Here is a 22,377-nt window from a genome sequence, read left to right as displayed (position 1 = left end):
TCAGGTCACTGAATCTGGTGCTCTAATATCATACAATCTCTTGGAGAGATTTGTGGGAAGAAGGTTATGATAACTGATTTCATTTGAGTACCTGACAGTAGTCTTCTGTGGTTGATGTTGGCTACTTGCATTTATGGGTAGCAAATTCATTCACGATTAGTGAGGTTTCATGTGCATGTGTAGACTTATAGGCTTACTGAGCAGTAAACTATGCTACTTCACATTAAAGACTCATGTAGATGTGCCCCCTGGGTGCGTCTACATGTGTGCCTGTATTAGGGTGCAGTGAATTAATTAACTGCTGTAGGATAGTGCTGTCTGGGACAGATACTATTCTATAGTGGCGTAGTTACATGCAGTGAACCGCGTGTGTAGATGGTGACCAGGGCTGGCTGCCTGCTAGCCCCACACTGTAGCACTCTCATGCCCCAGCCAGCCCCTCCTCAGCATATTGAGCTGGGGTGGGTTGACAGGCTGACCCCCCCGGGCCTCCTGCCAGTTGGGGCTTCTCCACCCTGGCTCAATGTGCTGCAGTTCTGGGCAAACATGTAAATGCTGTGCACAGGAGCAATAAACTCCAACTCAAAGTGCACTGGAGTTTATTGCTACATGCTAATTGCATTTGTGGATGCACCCACTCAGAGGAAATTAGCATAAACAAGGACATAGCAATGAAGAAATGAACATCAAATGATAACGTTGGCTACAGAGAACCAACTCTTGGAGTCATCATAAATTCTAGTTTATTGGACAGGATGTGAAATTACCAATAAAATCATAAATGCAAACTTTGAGTTATGAGTGGTACCAGTCACCTTAGCACACATACACACATGTACTCACTCATTCAAACCCATGTCATTTAAACCCATGTAGTACAGTGTATAGTAACTGCTGTAGTGATTGTGAGAGCACTTGTGTCAGTATATCTACCTATCCAAGGCCCTGGAGTCTGCTGTTGATAGTCAGTTTCCTTCAAGGCGATGTCTTCTCCAGAAGGGGGTCACCTGCTTGTCCTTCTGTCTCGGTAGGTCAGGTGCTGGCTGAGAGGGTGCCACTGAGGGTTACGCTTCACTGCCTTTTATCCCTTTCTGGCAGACTTGTGTGATCACCCAGCATCATCTTGGCTGCCCAATCTGGAGGTTGCTGTCCCATGTGGGTTTTGAGTAGTACATGACAGCTGTTAGTCACAGGGGTCTCTTCCTGTTGGTACCTGAAGTTTCAGGAGTCCACCCTTGACTTATTGAATTGATGGCTGTATTGTCATGGGTTACAGCAATAGTCAATAGGGTGGGTGCTCTGTTTCAGAAATCAATTCCTTGACTTGATCGATTAGCTTAAACTGGCTTGTAGAGTATTGTAATGGTAAGTTCCTCTGGGTAGGCTATTGTCAGTTAACAGCCAGAGGTACTTGGTTTGCCATTCATACTCGCATTCATTCAAGGGACTGAGCAATATAGCAGATTTTATCACTTTACAATTACAATTTCAATGAAGTTTTTAACTGGTCCAGGGTATAATTTCATTCTACAGGAAGTACATTCCTTAAGGGTTTAAAAGTACAAAATATAAAATACAAAATGCCATGGTAAAGATGAGACAGATGAAATATAAAAATGTACTCTGAGAAAATGCAATGTGAGGTAGTGAGGTTCAAAGATTACTGGGGACAGTAAGTGAGTGAGGTTAGCACCAGGATATATTTACAGTCTTTGAAGTGGATATTTTAGTTCTTTTGTTTTCTTTAGTGACACTGAGCTTAATTGATATGTAGATGTAGTTTCTAGGTTTCTCCTACAGGAAGCCACTTCAGCTTTCTGGCTTGCTCTGAGCCTTACTACACCCATGCAATGAGTGTGCTAGGTCTCTGCCAATACTTAGAAGGAAAAAGAAATGCACAAAATGAGCCGTAGGAAGGTGTAGGCAAGAAGGGGCTTCTGTTATATCAAAGTCCAGAAGGGAATTGTGTAAAGGGGGCTTTCTTCTACAATAAGAGGATGGACAGCAAGGAAAATTAATGTGCTAATATTGAATATAAAATACAAGGATTTGGAAATGGAAATTAACAACTGAAAGATAAGCAAATGCAAAGTGCTCAGTATTCTCAAGATGATGGACCGAATAATCTTTGTTCTAGACCTTTTAATAAGATGACGTGAAATTGCATGTGCATTAGTAAGTATTTTTAATAAATCAATCAAGCTTGAGGTGGTACCAGGTGACTGGAGAATAGCAAATATAGTAGCTTTATTTATGAAAGTGGAAAATAAGTGATTCCATCAACTCCATGCCCACTAGTCTGACCTCAACAATACAAAAAGCTTTTGAACAAATTTAGAAAAAAAGGATAATTAATCACGAATAAAAATAGAAAATGGGATAAATGCACCATGTGGTATACCAAAGGAATACTGTGTCAGACTAGCTTGATATCCTTGTTTAATAAGATAGCTTTCTAGACAACAGAAATGCAGCAGTTCTGACTTATCTGGGTCTCAAGCATTTGATATCATGCCACAAAAGAAATTATTAGTTAATATGTGCAGTTGTAGAATAATTTCAAGATGGGAATGGATTGGCTAAAGGGAGGATCGTAATTTGTGTTATTGAAAAAGGAAATTTTGGGTTGGATAGATGTTGCTAGTGAAGTTCCCTAAGTATCAGTCTTGAGAACAATCTTATTTTAATTTTTTTATTAATGATCTGGACACAAAAATATAAATGTGCTAATAAAATTCACCAATGACACAAAATTTGGAAGCATCACCTATATAGAAGAGGATTTGGATATTGCACAGCAAAATTGATTACTTGAATAGGATAGAAATGGAATGAAATTCAGTAGCACAAAGTACAAAGGCATGTTTTATGAACTAGTAACACAAATTCTTGCTACAAATTGGAGTTTATAGGCTGTAGAGGAAATTCTGCGGTGTACAGAATAAAGTGAAATTCGGGGTGTATAGAATGAGGTATAAAGCACTGGTGTGACCTCATTCAGAATACCGTATATGACTCTTGTCACTTGTGTTAACAGCCCCCAGCACCATGTGACTGTTCCTCAACCACCACACTTGCTCCACAGTTGACATGTGGCCCTCTATGCCCCTCACAAGCAGCATATGGACCACTGCCCCCATTGGCAGCATGTGGCCAACCTTGCCCTGCACCATGTGGATGGTGCAGGCAGTGCATGGACCCCCTGCAGCTGCGACGGCTCTCCCCACCCCACAGAGATTGGAATTGGTCCCCATCTCAATGTGGCTGGGACATAGCTGCCCCCAGAGCTGGGACAGCTTTCTCTGACTTGCAGAGACCAGAGATAGCCCTGATCACCAGGGACCCTGGTTTTCTCTGATTTAAAAAAAAATCCCCAATTTTCCTTTACAAAAAGGAACCCCAAATCCACAGTATTCATGATTTAAATGAAACACCACAATATATATATCTATATGTTAGTGGTGTTTCATTTAAATCACGGACAAATGTGGATTTGCAGTTTTTTTTTTTTAACTGAAAATTGGGGATTTTTTTCAATCGGAGAAAACCAGGATCCCTGCTGGTCACCAAACAGCTGGGAGGAAGCTGCCCTACAGCAGGACAGCTCTCCCCACCCTGCAAAAATCAGGGCTTAGCCAGGCAGCGGTGGCCCCCTGCTGCCTGGGCTGACTGCTCCCAGTCAGGATCTACATGTATGCTTCAGTGCATTACTTAATGCACCATTTTTCTAGTACCTGTACGTATTGGTACTAGCAAATGGTGCATTAGACTAATTTAATGTGCAGTAATTGATGTGTTCATGTAGTAGGTGATTAGATTAGCCTAATGTATAGTAAAGTGCCTCATGTAGTTGCACCCGATTTGTATGACATCACAGGTGAGAAATAATGCAAGATCTTGAGAGCTTGGGTAGTGTAATTACTGTGTTTTTACACAATGCTAGTACAGGTTTGCTTAGTCCACATGGATTTAAAATACCCATAACTGGCTCACAGTATGAAATTCTTTAGCTAGAAATGAAAATAAAAATGTTCCAAGTACTCAAATGAATATTTTATTCCACAAGATGAATAATATTTAGGTAAGGGGTGGACAAAATGGTTGGGGTAAAATGAGATCTTCCCTCCAGGTCCCTTCAAAAGCTTTGCCTTGAACTAAATTTTATTTTTGTTTTTAAATGCCCCTCCCCTTTTTCCCAGGCACATATTTTTCTCTGTATGACCAGCCTGCTAGAAGTGTCCCTTAGTGTGAGACTTCTTCTCTGGCTCCCTCTTCCCTTTCATATTTCCTTCAAGCAAACAATCATAACAAAATGGGAAAGATTGCTTCACCTTTAAGAACCATGAGTGTCCACCACTTGTTAGTTTTAAGGTAGGTTGGTTTGGGCTTCTTTATAGATGGTATTATCATATAATGGATCTACAGAGTGCAGTGCTTTGAAAAACTTAGTCTAATATCCACAAAGCTGAAATGGTTATGATTGAACAGATCTTCTGTCAGAACTGTGTTACAAGGCAACAATTCTTTTCATGTCCAAAGAGGATATAGTTAAAGTCTCTTGTCAGTAAACAGATGGAAAAACTTCAAACATAGCATCCTCTGCAACAAAGAGAACTAAATTGAGCTAGCCAAGCCTTCCCCAGCAGCCTTTAGATGCCAGTCCATTACATTCAACAATCTAGATCTACATCTTGCAGCTATTTAGAGTGAGTGCTCCATACCCACCAGGTAGGAAAATGTGATATGTGACAGAACAGCTGCAGCTGCTAATAATGCAAGCGATGAACCAAAATGAATGATGGATATTAAGTCTTTAATGTTCCTCTGGTTCTCTCATGGTCCCCTCTTTCCTCCCTAATTATAGTACCTATTACTGGCCCACTCTGATTCCACACTAGAGTATATCATGACTCAAAGAGAACTACAAACTATAGGAAATCAGCATTGGTCCATAGGAAACTGTGACAACAAAAGGAAAGTACATTAAATATCTTTTATTCATATGCTTCCCCTTTTTTAAAGTAGTATGTAAAGCATATATACTTTTTTCCAGGCTTGTCTTATGCTTTTCTGTTTTCTATTACTTATGTTTTTGCAAACTGGAACATTCCCTAATCTTTCTTGGGATGAGCTATTGTATTGTTAGGGTCAGACTAATGGTTAAAAGGATGATTGAGAAAAAATGAAAACATATGGAAATAAGTCATTTGTTTTGTATAATAATAATTTGTTCAGTTAACAAACTCTTAAAAATCTCTAATTGTATCTTGTCACTTCAGTCAAGAGTTCCAAGTACCAGGAGCAAAACATGTAAGGCCAGATTTTTATTCTTTTACTCTTGTCAAGTATTCCTTAGTTCCTCTGTACCCTACTGATATCCAGTAATGTACTATTTGATCCAAACAAATCAAATAGTGTGGCTTATATAGTGTAGGGCCAAAAAAGGTTGTGGATAATTTTACACAAAGTTTCTCCCAATTTTTACAATTTGATTTTCCCCATGTACTAATCCCTGAAATTTTTCATTCTGGTGTAATGCTGTAATAATAGTAAGTGGACTAGAAATAGAGGTAAAAGTATGCATATTTTTCCAAATAAAAATAATTTGCCTTGCAAATGACTTACTTTTGCTTTAAAATATCCTGTCTTTGTGAGAGCTATTTTAGAACAATTAACAGTTATGAATTGTCTGTGAGATATGCAAAGACTCATAACTTGAAAATTTTGGATTCTGTATATCTAGTCACACCTCATATTTTTTACTTTCTGCTCGATAAACTACTTTTTAGATACAGTTGCACACAACCCATTTTATTTTTTTTCTACAGATTTTCCCTAAAACTATATCTCTAGGTTGGTATATGTGTCTCTACCTTCCTATTCCCCTCTCCTCCCCAAAGGAACACAATATATCATTTCACTATAACCGTCTAACACTCTGAGGGCTGCAGAAGTGATCATATGATTTTGGCCTATTCCCATAGACTACTCTTGTATGCTCTGTTTTTAAGAGATGGAGAGAGAGAATAACTTCAGGGATGGGTGAAAATATTTTTCTTAATTTAAAATGCAGTAAGAGCTTGTAAAATTAAAGCTGGGCCACATTTGAGTTTTGCTGGACTCCTTGTATTTTCCTAATAGAAACAAAATGCAAACCTAATTCATGATTGACACTGATGCTTTACTTTCTGGTTAAAGGGCACACACTTCTTCTTGGGGAAGACTACAATTATTTCTTCTTAAAACTATAAGAGAGTATGCTGTGGTATGTCATATCAATCCAATTTTGTACAATATATCTATTCAAGCAGCAATTCTGGAGGAGGGAGTGTCCAGGGCGATAAGCAACTAGATTGTGTCAACTATAGAGGACGTACAGACAGAAATAACTTGAAATGCCAGTTTATGAAAATTTAGTTCAGAAAAGTTTTCATCTTGGGTGACACCCATTGTATTGAGGGTGTCTGGAAGTAAAGAGGGGGAAATAATTGGGTGGTGAGAGCAAAAACTTCTTTGAAAATGCAAACAAAAGTTGTGCAGATAGCAGAGAAAAGGGCAAAATACCCTTTATTAAACGCAGGTGTTAGCAACATGGAGAAGAAGGGAGGAATTTATTAAGCACAGAGGGTGCTTTAAAAGTTGTGTCATTATGAAAAACCCTTTGCCTATTAAAAACAGAAAGGATCCTATGAATTATAAAAGGGAACAAGGAGGAGAGGCCAAGTCTTTTGAAAAAACCCTGAGAATACATTCTTGTATCATCATGAATGATACAGCATTGCTGTAGTATCTTGCTACTCTTTGTGCTGCAGTTGCTGCAAAGTGTCTGAACTAGAGAACGCTATTATCATATATAATGTTTATATGATGCTTCCTGGCTGAAAAACAGTTGGTTGCTGTTACATGTGCCTGAATCAAATTCATTGGAATGGATCATAGGGCTTTAGTTTGTGGGATGCCTCAGACTAGTTGTGTCATCTCTTGTATTGCTTTTTGTCAAGCTGGTGCTCTTCTGAGAAACGGTTGCTACTAATAGGTTAGCATTTGCTTGAATAATAAGATCATGCACATGAGTCACTGCTTATTTTTGGTGGCTGAGCCTATGCTCTGCTACATTTAGGGAGTGACTTTGTTTCCCTGATATTGTTTGCTATTCTGCTAAGTTGGAAACTTATTCAGTTAATAATATATATTTGTGCCATTGTTGGTTTTAGGGTTGCAAGTAACTGCACATATTGTACTATTTGTGTCATCCTCACCCTGGGCAAAATTTTCTAGTAGTGCTAAAGAAACATAATTTGCTTTTCCTATTGGGTGCTTAATGGGTGCAGTACTGATGCTGTACCTTCCACACTACATTGTGTGTATTGTAGTGGAATCCAGTTGATTCTTGATGCAACTCCTGTACATGCATGTTCTAATGCACTAGTCTGTGTGTTTCATTTCGCCCTGTAGAAGAAGATATGACAGCACTATTTAGTTCAAGCTGTAACAGACTTGCACTTTAACACTTAAAAAAATATACACAGTAAAATCTGTGTTAACTGGCATTTTACTAACCAGAATACTCAATTAACCAGAATGTACAATATCCCCCAATACAAATCCTCACTTTAGCAACTGGAATCTTTGCTGAGTCTGTCCAGCATGCAGATTAAGTATTTCTGCTGTTTACATTAGTGACTCTGCCGATAGAGGAGCTGCCAGGAATCTGCAGGGAAAGTGTGGGGGAGGGAAAAGGAATCTACGTGGGGCAGGGTGGGCTGCCGCTGTGGGCTGGGACCAATATAACTCTCAGATAAACGGATTTTTTAGATAGCCAGCACCCTCCTTACCCCACTCATGCTGGATAACAAAACTTTTACTGTATATAGGAAAGGTCTCCAGGTCAAGCCTTGGCATCACTTAACGTTGGTGTGTACCACAGTATCACAAAATCATAGGCATGATAGAGAAATTTGCCAGCTAAAATTCTCAGCCCTTTGAATCATAAGGAAGTTGTTTACACAAGGACTCCTGCAAAGAAAAAATGTCCCGCCCAGTTGCTCCTGCTCACGTGCACCAAATCCTGGAAACAAAGTAATGCAGCTGGCTTAGCATGGCTCTGAACCTATGTCCCAGCACTGCTCTGAGGCTTTCTGTCCTGGGCATGTTTCTTGGTGTGTGCTCATGGTCACTCTGAACTGGATACACAGGCTTTTTTTCCCCAGATATTGGAGTGTGTAGAACAGAAGCAAGTAGGCTGGATGTGCTCCTCCATCGCAGTACTGAGTATGATACAAAAGTGGTATAGACAGGGATTTACTAACAATTCAGCCCAACAAGGACCTATGGTATGAAAAAGGCTTCTAACATAGATAATAATAGTGATGGTCCTGGAAGTTATTAGGAGTCTATTGCTTTTTTCACTGTCAGCACCAGACAATGGGAACACCAGAACTCAGTATGACACATGCCATTCTTTTCTTTTCTTTTCTTTTCTTTTCTTTTCTTTTTTCTGTTTTTATATACTCAGAAAAAGCTTTTAATCTAAAGGATATCAATTTTTCCAAACCCAATATCTTCTGTAAGGCAGAAAAGGAGGGGATGCTTTCTGAGAACTACTATCAGGTCGTTAAGTATCATATTTTAAAACTCCTTCAGTTTCTAAGCACAGAGGGGTTTAGTACCATTTTAGCAGTGTTCTGCTTATTCTTACAAGAACATTTTACAGGAGAGATTTTTGACGGCTGGACAATGAAGGCAGTAATTGTTGTTTTATTTTTAATGAAGATGGGCAGATGGGTAACTTTGCATAATCAAGATCTTCACACTTGAAATGCATTGAAGACAATTACCTGGAAATGGGATTGGAGGTGGAATAGGCCAAAGAAGAGGTTTTTGACATAGAAAGAATAAATGCTGTCATAAATTACTAATGTGCAGCTACCTGCTGGTACTCTACTCATCTAGTGAGTTAATTTGGGTGTTTTACTTTCTGAAGTATGATTTTGATATTAGCATTTTGCTAAGGCTTGGAATTATAAAACAAGGCAAATAAAAGGAGTAACAATGAATAAAATTTGTTTAGCCTTTCAGCAAGGGCTGAAGAACTTTTGTAGAATCCATCCAACTCATGTCAAAAATCAGTGTCACCCAAAATAAATAACACCTCTCAATATTTGGAAGTTATCCCTGGAAGAAGTACTTCCTCTATAGTCAACACAATCTAGTCGCTTACCATCCTAGACACTCCCTCCTCCAGAATTGCTGCTTGAATAGATATATTGTACAAAACTGGACTGATATGACATACCACAAGGTACTGTCTTATAGTTTTAAGGAAAGCCAAATGCCTCATTAAATATTTTGCCAGTACTCCTTTTTTTCCGTGAACAGCATTTATTTGTATGGTTACTACAGCTAATATGATCCAGTGCTGCAATAAATTGCCTGTCACCTGAATGGAAAAGTTTACATAATAGAACAAAAAATAAGGTTTTATATTACTACCTATTGAAAACAAAATCTGTGTGTATATCATAAGAAGCTTTGTATCTGGGTAAGAACAATTGACTGAAGGAAAGTAGGCCTGGTGCTTATGGAATCTGTAACAAAAATGTTTCCACATTACAGATGTTTCCAAATCTGTAATTTGGAAATTAATGTAATAAGATAGAAAATGGGCTTCATGAGGTAGAGGTGGTTTCTGAGACAGGCAGGTATCCAGCCAATTAGTCTTCACTTTCACTGAACAGTAGTGTCATGTCCTCTTGGCAACGTGGAGCTGAACAAGGGAGCTGAACCATTCTACTAGAGCTTTGGCTGATGGGTTTCAAGTGCATCATTACAATCATTTAAACTCAAGGGGGAAAGATTTTACTAGTGGGGTCTCCATCCAAAAAATTAATAAATAAAAGGATTTGCAAACATCCTAACTACACACTAATTTTTAAATAACCATCCTCATTACTCTGGTGATAGTCTAGATGCCACTGAGAACATGCTCATATTTCTAGATCTTAGGCTCATACCACCGATGGTGTATAGGCCCTCCCTGTAAAAGGAGCAGATAAACCTTTGCTATATCTTCCACCTCACTGGCACAACTTCCTTCTTACCCAGAATGAACCAGCAGAAAGCCGTTTGAGATGATCAGGAGTATGCAGAGACATAAAAAGCTAAATTAGGCAATTCATCACAGACTTCTAGAAGGCCCACCATCATAGCATCCTTTTTTTTGTATGGGACCCTGCAAAACCAAGGGCCCATGGCTTTATAGTACCTAAGAAACCATCATTTTCATTTAATTTTAAGGGATTTTTTTTATCAACATGAAGGTTGTAAAGGAAACTTTAGCATAAATGATTTAAATAAAGTTTTTGCAAGGCTTGTGTGAACTCTTTTTGTACTGGAACTATTAAAAAGGAATGCTTCATCTTCTTCTAAGACTCAAGGGCCTGATTTTACAGCCAAGTTGTGGGACTTCCCTGCAGGCCTCTTCCCCCTCCCCTGCCCCCTTTGTATTGCTAAAGTTTAGCTGGTGATTGCAAAAATACTGCTCCCCACATACTAATGAGCTTGTTTTGACAGGGGCATATAGCTCATTGGTTATAAATACATAGTATTGCTGGATGGGGCATGCAACAGTTTCTGAAATTGGAAAAGTCATTCAAAAGACGGTGTCAAAAGCAAGTTGCAAGCAGTAATTTGAAATAAAAATTCATTGGCTTCATAAATCCAGATTAAATATTCAAGAGAAGCAGCCTGATTTATTGCTGCATTGCTACTATTTTAGGTTTGAAAATTCTAGATCCTCCATTTATATACAATGGGACAAATTCATACCTAGTGTATCTTCATCCCTTGTGACCAAAATTACCTAGCAGTTAATTTGGCTCATTATTCACATTTTAGCTTTCACTGGCTCACTGTATGTTTGCCCACTGATAAGCTCTGTATTATGAATATAAACAACCATGACCAGTCCCCTTGTGGGCTTATCCTTTTTTTCCCCATTACAAACCAGTTTCTGTATTTTTTTTAAATCTGAGCACCATCAGGGATTCAGTCCAGAGTTTGGCACAAAAAATTGTCAGGTGCATGCAGTGTGTATTTGGGGAATAGTGCTGGGGGATGAAAAATGGGAGAGAAACAGAAACTCATTGAAATCCAGCGTCAAGTGAATTTCTTTCTCCACTCAAGGAATTATTTTAGTTAAGTGGACTTTTCCAGCATCCATTTCTTTATCTAATGCTTAATGTGACTTCTATCACTACAGTACTGGAGAACCTTCTAGATATTCCCTTATGGTATATTCAAATATGTAATATTTAGTACAGAGATATATTTTCCCCATTTTAGATATGAAAAACAGAGGCCGATCGAGCATTAGCACCAGATCTACAAGGGACTTAGGGGTGTCAATACTGGGTGTCACTGCAGCCAAATTTTTGTGACAAGGCTCTGCCAAATTTGTGGTGACCAACTGATGGGATGGAATTTCTGAAGTTGGATTAGGTTCCTAAGCATATAAAAAGGCATCACCAAATGAAGCAGATCACATGTGCTGGGATGTCTCCCAGCACAGCTGATCTGCTTCATTTGATGAAACATGTCACTCATTGTCCTGCATGTTGATCCTGCAGGATTATGGACAATGTGTTCACTGCTTACAGAGGCATATCTCAGAGATTCCCTAGTGTTTGTCTCTGTAAGCAGGGAAAGCTGAGGTTTTGAGCTTACAGAGATGCTCCCTGGAGAATCTCCAGGGCATGACTCTGTAAGCAGAGGAGCCCCACCTTTCCTTATTTACAGGCAAGCACTACAAAGGTTTCCCGGGGCATTTCTCTGTAAAAGGGGAAAGTCAGACAGGCAGTCCCAGGGCTTGAGGGGCTCGATCATGCATGGTAATTCCCAGGGTGTGCAGGATAGGGGTCCTCAAGTCTCGGGAGCACCTGCCTGAGGTGGATGGAGACCATGGGCAACTCTGGGCTGCCCACACTCTCACATCATAAAGCTAATGGATGTCTGCAACAATGAAGTGGCAGAATTCATTACCACCTTTTTGGGGGGCTTCAAGTATGGGATTTGTGGCATGACAAATGGTATAGTCTAGTGGTTTTCAACTTGTGGTCTGTGGACCCCCAAGGGGTCCACAGACTATGTCTAAGGGGTCTGCAAAAGATGACCATGATCAATCAAAAGTATGTGAATACCTACACTTACAATTCAAAGGGACACACACCTCCATTCAAAATGTTTTTAGGGATCTGGAAATGAAAAAAGGTTAAAAACCACTGGTATGGATGTCTGTTTGCTTTCCCTTTGTACCACCATAAAAATTGTCATGACAGCACAAAGGTGACATCCATTTGTACTACAAGTTCCCTCCCCAGTGAATGGGGAGAGTTATGAATGGGATGCACAACTTCCAGCATAATTAGGAGTGCTTATACATTTTTCATTAAATTCAGTGGATGCAATTCATAAGCAGGGTAGGGAGATGGGACTTGAACCCAGGAGTGCATGCATCACTGCTCTTTTTTGTTTACACTCTCTCAGTTTGTTAAACTTGCCTTCCTTTCTCCACAGTGTCACAGGTTAACTAGGGGAGCTAGAATTGCCTACCTTTCAGGTAGATTATGAAAAACTGACCATAATAAAGTAGGTTTTGTCATGTGAAGTAAAAATTTTAGTAAAACTATATGGATACATGCTCATACATATATACACACACAGACACTTCTCCCTAATTCACTTTAAAGGAACCAAAATCTAATTGATTATATGGCATTGCCTTTGTAAATCAAAGGACATTATGATGTCTAGATTAAACAAAATTGTCATTGTAAATCTATAATTATTATGTTAAGATGTCAAGGCAATGGTCAAATTACATTTTCAGTTTATGGAGAAAATATTAGGATGTTAAAATTGTACAAGACCATCAGTATGTATTTGCCGAGACAACATCAGAATAGAGCTACAGGAAAGCAGGACAAAGCTACCTTTTGGAGATTAAATGACATGAAATGTAAATGTAGTAGCAAAAATTTAATCTCCAAGGACTAGAATATTATAGCAAAGTCAAACTGTATCAATATGAGCCTGGTTCACCAATATGGGTTGAGTTATTTCGTGTCCATAGACATAATTGTAAAATAACACATCAAAACAGTTGTACAAAACACTCAATATGTAATGAGCCACCCAGAATAAAGCAGTACATTTTTGACTGTCTGAGATTCTTGAACTCTTACTGAATAGACACACTGGCCACTTAGCTATTGGAGGGACACCGGGGGACACACCTGATCGGACCCAGACCTGGATTGGGACCCAGTCAGAGTGAAAGAGAGTTATGTGTCAAGGCCCACACCTGTGTTCCCCGAGCTACATCATAACCCACCCAGTGGCTCCTGGGTGAATCTCAATGGCACTACCAAACACCCTAGCAAAGCCTGGCCCATCTTCATCCAATATTTACAGCCAGGACAGAACTGGACCATTGAGGAGATAAGAGATCTTATCACCATCTAGAAAGAGAAGACCCAGGAGCATCTCCACAGCGTGCACCACAACGAAGTGTAGTAGTGTATTACAGATGAGTGTAGAGATCACAACTGGGCCTGTCTACAGTGTAGGGCCAAAAGCAAATGAATGAAGACCTGCTTCAAGTTTAATCACAGTGCCAACAAGACTTCCAGAGGCACAAAGCAAGCCATGCTCTTCTGTGAGGAGCTGTCCTGCTTTGTCTTAAGTGATAGGGTTGTCTCCATCCTATACACCTATGCTACCAGTGGGGAGGTATAGCAGCTAGTGGCAGGAGGCCCCCAATAGAAGGCATCCTTGTAACAGGCAGACAACTGCAGCCCCAAAGAGGTTATTTGAGGGGCTGGGGGAACCTGAAAAGACATTGTAGCAGACCCAGTCCCTGCTAAACAGTCCTCTCAGCATGGCAGTGAAGCCTGCCACCTTATAGATTCATAGATTCATAGATGTTAGGGTCAGAAGAGACCTCAATAGATCATTGAGTCCGACCCCCTGCATAGGCAGGAAAATGTGCTGGGTTTAGATGACCCCAGCTAGATGCCTATTTATCCTCCTCTTGAAGACCTCCACGGTAGGGGAGAGCACCACCTCCCTTGGGAGCCCATTCCAGCCTTTGGCCACTCTAACTGTGAAGAAGTTCTTCCTAATGTCTAGTCTAAATCTGCTCTCTGCTAGCTTATGGCCATTATTTCTTGTAACCTCCAGGGGTGCCTTGGTGAGTAAATCCTCACCAATTCCCTTGTGTGCCCCTATGATGAACTTATAGGCAGCCACAAGGTCGCCTCTCAACCTTCTTTTGCGGAGGCTGAAGAGGTCCAGGTGCCCTAGTCTCTCCTCATAGGGCTTGGCCTGCAAGCCCTTAACTATATGAGTGGCCCTTCTCTGGACCCTCTCCAGGTTATCCACATCCCTCTTGAAGTGTGGTGTCCAAAATTGCACTCAGTATTCCAACTGCGGTCTGACCAGCACCCGATAGAGGGGAAATATCACCTCTTTGGATCTATTCGTCATGCATCTGCTGATGCACGATAAAGCGCCATTAGCTTTTCTGATGGCTTTGTCACACTGCCGACTCATGTTCATCTTGGAGTCCACTAGGACTCCAAGATCCCTTTCCACTTCTGTGCTACCAAGGAGGTCATTTCCTAGGCAGTAGGTATGCTGGATATTTTTCCTCCCTAGGTGCAGCACTTTGCATTTCTCCTTGTTGAATTGCATTCTGTTGTTTTCCGCCCATATGTCCAACCTGTCCAGGTCTGCTTGTAGTTGTTCCCTGCCCTCCGGTGTGTCCACTTCTCCCCACAGTTTTGTGTCATCCGCAAACTTGGGCAGAGTACACTTCACTCCCTCGTCCAAGTCGCTGATGAAGACATTGAAGAGTATCGGTCCAAGGACCGAGCCCTGCGGGCCCCCACTGCCCACACCCTTCCAGGTTGATACCAACCCATCCACTACGACTCTCTGGGTATGACCCTTTAGCCAATTCACCACCCACCGGACTGTGTAGTCATCCAAGTCACAGCCTCTTAACTTGTTCACCAGTATGGTGTGGGTTACTGTATCGAAGGCCTTACTGAAGTCTAAGTAAACGACGTCAACCCCTACTCCTGCGTCCAGGTGTTTTGTAACCTGGTCATAAAAAGAGACTAGATTAGTCAGGCATGATCTACCTGCTACGAACCCGTGCTGGTTTCCCCTTCTTAGAGTACAAGGTTTCCCAAGGACCCAATCCCAGATGAGTTGCATGTGGGTGTGCAACATGGCTTCCATACCCAATGGGAGATGGATGCAGCAGAGTAGACTTAGCCTTTCCAGCTTATGTCTCTGGCAGAGTGTCTGGCTGAGATATGGCAGGGGCCAAAACTTCTGCAGTTATATCCTATCTTATCAGAGAAGTTTGATACATTTCACAAAGCTGCAGTGTCTTTTGTTTCTATTTTGAGGTATGACACCTGCATGCTAGTCCGGAGCCTGTGAAGGCTGCAATGGGGACTAAATGATGGGCTGCAACATAGCTGAGGAGCATATGACAGATGTTCAGGGAAGATGGTGATGAAGCAAGGAGATACTAGAGGCCTTGGTAGCGATTTCCAAGTGCTAGGTATGTACTGCCAGGAGGCAGACCAGGGGATTGAGGGACCTGGGTGGCTGGTGGCAGGAGGGTCATCTGGAAATGCCATGATGAGGCAGATGGCATGGTTCATCAACATCCTATATGACACTGCACACTTCCCAGACCACCACTCTAGCCATGAACCTACCCACACTGACCCAGTTGACAATGGAGTGGAGCCTGCTGGGTAACTGCAAATGGTATGTGTAATTTCCTATAACCTCTGACAAGAGTTTCTTAGGGTGAAAAAAAAGATATGCTGTAACTCCTGGGGCTGTGGACTTGTGTATGAGGGATAGGGATCCATTGCTGGGTGCAGGCAGGGGAACTGACATGCTAAACACAGTATCTGTGCTCCTCCTTCAAACACTGAGTGTTTGCACAGTGCTGTATTGATAGGGATTCATTGATAGGGACTCAGGCTGCTCGGACTAAACCAGGCTATTGAGACCAGTTCATTTAAATGTGTGAATATCCCCTGAGTATGTTGTGAGTGTGAACCTCACTGCACACACAAGCTGCAATAGTCTGGGCTAAAGGTGCTGAAAACACTGTATCTTGAGAACTTCCCTCATTTTATAGGTTTATCATACCTGATTGTTATTTTGAGATGACTTTTTTGCTTGTAATAACCATGTTGTACAGTGCAAGCTAACCTCAGTCATCACCAGTGAATTTCAAGGTACAGATCAGAAAGCATTTCGTTTGCACTATATTGGATGGCATGGGGCAAATTCTGGCTCTAGTAGTATGCTTGGAGCTCCACTGATGTCACCTGGGTTATTTGTATGTATCTGAAAACAGAATATGGTCCTAAGTTCATAAGTATTCATAGGATCAGCAGAATCCTATCATTAGAAGACCTCCTGCATTTATAGGCAGTCAAACTCAATAACTTACAATATTCTTTCAAGCCCAAACTTGTCACTGATACATTTCCATTTGACTAGAATAAATCTTCATGTCTTTGGTATCCACTGTTTTTGCCAAGACTTTCAGAAGTCTTGTAACAAAAGACATGGGAAATACATTTGGGAAATAATATTTTCTTCTTTAGCTTGTTTCCAATTTCCATTATGTATGCTGCAGGGGTTTGGGTTGCAGCCGTGTTGGTCTAAGGACATAGGCAGACAAGGTTCCTTGGGTGAATTTGATATCTTTTATTAGACCAACCCAAATGGTTGGAGAATAGTTATCAAGCAAGCTTTCAGGTTCAAAAACCCTTCGTCGGGCTAAGGAAGTTTCAGCAGTTGGTGTGCGCTCTTCCTGGATGGAATGAAAAGTAAAGAAGCCCGGGGCTGGGCTGGGCTGGGGAGTCAGTTGCCAGGTGTCATTACCCAATGATTGTGTGTGTGCTTCGGCACTGCAGAATTATTTCCAGGCACATGGAGCTTTCTTTGCAGGGTGCATTTCTCAGCTGCAAAGAGAAAACCTCGGTGCAAAGGAGTTCCCGCCGCTCGCATGCAAATTTGTGTCCCAGTATTGGCTGTTTCTAAATTATTTCCACGTGGCAGCTAGCGATTGGCTTGCTAGCCGTATAAGAGGCTTGAGCAGTTTCCGCCCAAGTCGGAGATCTCCGAGAATCTCAGGAGGATCCTGAGAACCCCGATTCCGAGAATTCCGGGAGAAATCCGAGAGAATTCCGGCAAGGAGCCCACGATTATCTCATGGATTTCTACGTAAATCTCGGACCGAATGGTGGTTTGATCACCCATCAAGAATCTCTCCCCGTCACCGGACGATCCTTGACGTACCCCTGCCCTATGCGCTTGTTGAGAGTTACAGCACGGACTCTCGTATTGGTTTAAAGAGCTCTCATCATTTGAGTTTTTCTTCTTTTCTTCTTTTCTTCTGTCTACAACTGTAACCAAGCAAGTTTTCCTGCCTGCACTGCGACCATCTACGGTGTAAGTAAAATAATCTTTAATTAACCTCCACGCGTCAGTGCCTAATTCTAGTTCGCTGTGCCGACTTCCCCGGCCCACGTGCCCGGGCTGCTGGCCACAGCCCCTCGGCCCCAACATGGCGACGAGGATGGGATATGGGGAAAGCATGATAGAACTAGAATTAGTTGAGAACTGCCGTTGACGAAGTGGGAAACGCGACGTAGCAAGCGTCGTGGAACTGGAGGCGCATATCGCTTACCACCAGGCGGGCGGAACGGGTAAAAGGTTTATCAGCAGGTGCCTTTTGCTGAAGGGAGAAGAGGGAGCTTCCGAAGACGGAGCCCCAAGACAGAGGGAAGTGTACCTTCACCCCGCAGCATTCGGGTGTATAATGAATAATGAACGGGTCATGTTTAGGCCCCTCGACACTGTGTCCCTCGCCAGAGTCAACCCAGCAGGCGCGGTAAACCCGACCCTCACCCAGGAGTGTACCCGTTGCCTAAGATGTGCTCGGGAGAGTGAAGAACTGATGCCGATCGACTGGTTCTCCCCCTTTATGGTGGTGTCTAAACTGAGGGGTTGCAAGTGTCTATCTGAGCTCCGCAAAGATCTGGAGACGGAAGGACGCGCCGCAGATGAGAGGGTGGCCCTGAGGTGCGACAAGGGGAGAATGTTAACTGCAACATTTCGTACCATAACTGATTTGATGCAAAAAAATGCAAGTTTAAGAGCCCATCTGCATATGGCCATTCAAGCGGTCAAAGAAGCAGCTGCGAAAGAAAATCTTGAGATGCCACGCCAAGATGGCACCGAGCAGGAGACCACGTGGAAGAACCGGAAGAGAAGGGTGGAGCTTCGGAGGAACTCACGAGAGTTCGGCCGGTGACCCCGCCCACCGACGTAGCGTCGCTTCTGGCGACCCCGCCCACTGACGCAGCGTCGCTTCCGGCGACCACGCCTTCTTGTCAACGGAAGGGAGAATCGAGCAGAGGAGTGCATCCGCCCCTCCTGCCTGAAGCAATAACAGCAGCGATGACTCCTGCAGCAGCAGTTCAACCTGTAGCAACAACCAGCCGAGTTGCTACTGCCTATTACGCTCGCACCAGAACTGAACTACAGGAGTTGTGCAGAGAATCAAGAATCCAACCCCAGGAAACTCTAGGTGTGTGGTTGGGACGTCTGGTTGTGGAACTTGGGTTTGACCTGCTGAACCAGGAAGAAGCAAGCTTCTTGGTCAGACAAGCATTGTGGAGTAGAGGACATGTCACTGACATCGACATGGTGACGTTTAACGCTCACTGGCTTTTTCCACTTCCAGTGCTTGTTGCAGGACAGATAAGCCAGAAAGCCCACGCATGGCATGATGGACGGCAAGAACATACCAACGCAGAACATCTTATGCTAGCGATCATCGGAGTGTCATACTATGCCTGGAACCCCCGAACATGTACATTGGGACTGAGGCCACTCCAGCAAATAAGACCATGGCCTCACTGTCATCTACAAAACCCTGGAACCATTCCAGTAACCATCCACAGCATAGATAGTTGTCTTAAGGTTTATGGATGAAAGAACATCGTTATCCTCCGGATTCTGCATAACCCAATGGCGAACCAACCCGTGAGTAATCTTCTGCGTCAGTTGTCACGACTGCGTATCCTGATGGAGCCAAGAATATTCAGTGATCAGGAACATCGACACCCGACCGAGGCTCAAGGCGCAAGACATCACGAATCCAATCTTCCACCGTTGCCACAGAGAACACCAGAGGAGCGATTCATGTTTGGATTCCTCCTACAGCATTCTGGACTCAGTAAACGGCAACTTCGGATTTTGGGAGATGCAAGCCAATGGCGACTGGCCTATGAGTTGGGTTTTCATTATTTGGAAGAGCTAGATGATGGCTCCTTGATGATTTCATCTAGTTGATCATGCAAGAGAGAGTTGGCTCCACTCTAGCCATGTTTAAACACCTGTATTATATGTTTTGAGGAAGTGGTAGTGCATTTAACTAACCGCCCTATTGTGTGCGGGTCTTTGTAAATATTTTGATATACGTTAACTTATTTTCTGAGAGTTTTGTTTATAGGTTCAGGACTCAGAGTGCGTGGCGGAGAGAAGCCCTGAGAAACAGAGGGACAACATCATCAGCAAAATCGAGGGCTTGATGCACGCCTTCGCCATGATGCCCACTGAAGCCCTGATCCTGCAGTTTTTTGTTATGAATCTGGTTATGTGTGCATGTGTATGTGCCGGCTATTATTTAATTCAATCCCTGGAAAACAAACTTTTTATGTTAGCTAATTTTGTGTTTACCCGTTTAGTTCAACAACCAGTTGTGAGAGCTTTCGACGACCCGAGTAACGAGCATGTGGTATAATTCAGCTGTGCCTTCAGCAAGGGGGGATGTCATTACCCAATGATTGTGTGTGTGCTTCGGCACTGCAGAATTATTTTCAGGCACATGGAGCTTTCTTTGCATGGTGCAATTCTCAGCTGCAAAGAGAAAACCCCTGTGCAAAGGAGTTCCTGCCGCTCGCATGCAAATTTGTGTCCCACTATTGGCTGTTTCTAAATTATTCCCACGTGGCGGCTAGTGATTGGCTTGCCAGCCGTATAAGAGGCTTGAGCAGTTTCCTCCCAAGTCGGAGATCTCCGAGAATCTCAGGAGGATCCTGAGAACCCCGATTCCGAGAATTCCGGGAGAAATCCGAGAGAATTCTGGCAAGGAGTCCACGATTATCTCGTGGATTTCTACGTAAATCTCGGACTGAATGGTGGTTTGATCACCCATCAAGAATCTCTCCCCGTCACCGGACGATCCTTGACGTACCCCTGCCCTGCGCGCTCATTGAGAGTCACAGCACGGACTCTCGTATTGGTTTAAAGAGCTCTCATCATTTGAGTTTTTCTTCTTTTCTTCTTTTCTTCTGTCTACAACTATAACCAAGCATGTTTTCCTGCCTGCACCGTGACCATCTACGGTGTAAGTAAAATAATCTTTAATCAACCGCCACGCGTCAGTGCCTAATTCTAGTTCACCGTGCCGACTTCCCCGGCCCACGTGCCCGGGCTGCTGGCCACAGCCCCTCGGCCCCGACACCAGGCAGATTATAATGTATCAAAAATCCAATGTCTATGTTTAGTCCATGATCTCTAGTATCCAGCAGGTTGATGAAATGGAGCTCATAGGCTCGTCTCTGGGAGGTGTTGTGTAAGTTTCCCTTGAGGATCAGGACTGAGAGATTGGTGAGAGAGTGACCCTCCTGTGAGAAATGTGCCCCCACCGGTAATTGAGTGTTTCTGTCTGATGGATTTCCAGTGTGCGTTCATTCTGGTGCGCAGTTGTTGTCTGGTCTCTCCTACATATCTTCCATCAGGGCATTTGGTGCATTGGATGAGGTATATTACATTTCTGGAGGTGCAGCTGTAAGATCCTGGGATGCTGATGGCTCTGTTGTGGGGTGTAGTAATGGTTGGGGTGGTGGAGATGTGTTGGCAGGTTTTGCATTTCTTGTCTTGGCACGGTCTGGATCCTTTTGGTGTGTTCTGGGCTTGAGGAAGTTTGCTTCTGGTGATGAGGTTGGCGAGGTTCGGTGCTTGTTTAAAAGCTAGGATGGGTGGCTCTGGGAAGATCTTTTTAAGAATAGGGTCTCTGTCTAGTATGGGTTGCAATTTTTTGAGGATTTTCCGTACAGGTTCAAGGGATGGGTGATACGTCATAACCAGCGGCGTGCGATTTGTGGGTGTTTTTCTTCTGTACAGCAGCAGTTCTTCATGTGGTATCCAGGTGGCTCTTTCAAACGTGCGATCTACCTCTCTGGAGGAGTGTCCTTGCTGGGTGAAAGCCTTTTTAAGATTGGTGAGGTGGCGATCCCGGGTGTTCTCTTCAGTACAGATGCGGTGGTATCTGAGGGCTTGGCTGTATATCACAGCTTTTTTGGTGTGTTTCGGGTGATTGCTGGTTCTGTGCAGATATGTATGTTGGTCTGTGGGTTTCTTGTATACTGTGGTCTGTATTTTACCCTTCTGGATACTGATCATTGTGTCTAAAAAGGGGATGTTGGTGCTGGAGTATTCTAAAGAAAATCGGATGGAGGGATGGTGACTGTTGGTAATACTATTTAAAGCCCTCAACACTGGTATTGTAAGGGTAATGTTGTAGGCATGATAATCAAAAAATTAAGTGAGGCAAGGATTTCTTATTGGGGCTATCATTTTTTGGACCAACTGTTGGGAACTTTAGGATAACAGACAATAGAGTAAGGCAGAGAAAAGAACACTGTCCATTGTCTTTGCTTTGTAAGTGGGTGTAAATTTATTGGTTTCATCTCATGACAGTTTCACCATCCTGGAGTTTTGCTTTAAGATTTGGCACAAAATTTCGACGTGAAATTGGGATGATATCACCCATATTTCACTAGCTTTTGTGTTTGAACCATGCATTTTTCATTTGACATTATTCTTATTCGGTGCCCTAAGTAAGCCTTAGATACCCTTGAACCTGGGCTGAATTCACAGGAAAGGTTCATGAACTTTACCAAATAATTTGATGAATATAATCTGATTGTTCTCTTTGCACTCAAAGCCAAAATTGGCCCTGTTTCTTGAACTGTTGAGTTTTCACTGAAAACATTTCATGCAGGTTTACTGAGGCCATTGGAGGCTCTTTTGCCCTTTCTCCTAGAGAACCTTCCAAATAAAACACATTTATTAAAACACACCGTGTGCCATATAGGTTTCCTCAATTGAAATTTAAAATGTAATGTTTTAGTTTTTCAAAAGTAGAAAAGGAGTTACCTGCACTTGGAATACTGTGTTCTGAACACCTGATTAATGAAATGA

The sequence above is a fragment of the Alligator mississippiensis genome, chromosome 2, assembly GCF_030867095.1.
Source record: "Alligator mississippiensis isolate rAllMis1 chromosome 2, rAllMis1, whole genome shotgun sequence".
NCBI lineage: Eukaryota > Metazoa > Chordata > Crocodylia > Alligatoridae > Alligator > Alligator mississippiensis.
The sequence above is the reverse complement of the archived record's forward strand: the minus strand, read 5'-3'. Positions refer to the sequence as shown.